Raw genomic sequence first — 1,018 nt, forward strand, 5'->3', positions numbered from 1 at the left:
AACAATGCCAGATAGGAGATACCTTCTTTTGAGTTGTTGGCCAGGGTGGCCCAAGGGGCTCCCAGATAGTAACCCAGCATAGAACTGGGAAAATGAACAGAAGACCCCAATCTTATCTAAAGAAACATTGACAACTGATTGCTGCTAGAAGAGGAACAGCTGACCCTCCTAAAACAAAGACCTCTAGATAGGCTAACTAGATTCAACAGAAGGGCAAGTAGTGGGGATTGACTGGGGTGCCTACAACACAGCCGACAGTAGCAGGGATATCAGAATATAAGGGATGGAGGGAGGCTATGGGAGGGTGCCATATGGGAAGTGGGTGTAATGTTTAAAGTATTCCCTTAGGATGTTCTGTATCTTTCTGGTGTCTGTTGTGATGTTTCCCCTTTCATCTCTGATTTTGTTGATTTGGAGGTGCTCTTTCTTTCTTTTGGTTAACTGGGCTAGCGGTCTGTCAATCTTGTTTATCTTTTCAAAGAAGACTTTTAGAAGTTGACAATCACGTGGTCTTACCAGTAGAACTACCAATTCGAATACTAATCTCTTCTTTTGAACCAGGCTGGCCTTGAACTCACAGAGATCCGCATGCCTCTGCCTCCCCAGTGCTAGGATTAAAGGCATGTGGTACCACGTCTGGCTGTTTCCGATTTTTTTATGTAGGCACTTAGAACTATAAACTTCCCTCTTAGGACCACTTTCAGCATGTCCCAGAGGTTTTGTCTTGTTGTATTGTCCTTTTCATTTAATTCCAGAAATACTTTTATTTCTTTCTTAACTTCTCTTTTGACCCATTCATCATTCAGGCATGTGTTGTTTAATCTCCATGTGTTCATGTGGAGATTAAGGCTTCTTGGGGTGTTGACTGTAAGCTTTATTGCACTGTGGTCTGATAGAATGCATGGAATTATTTCAATCTTTTTGTATTTGCTGAGCTTTGTTTTGTGCCCCAGTATATGGTCGATTTTGGAGAAAGTTCCATGGGGTGCTGAGTAGAAAGTATGTCCTTTGGTGTTTG

This window comes from Nannospalax galili, unplaced genomic scaffold, assembly GCF_000622305.1.
Source record: "Nannospalax galili isolate Female #2095 unplaced genomic scaffold, S.galili_v1.0 scaffold426, whole genome shotgun sequence".
Classification (NCBI taxonomy): Eukaryota; Metazoa; Chordata; class Mammalia; order Rodentia; family Spalacidae; genus Nannospalax; species Nannospalax galili.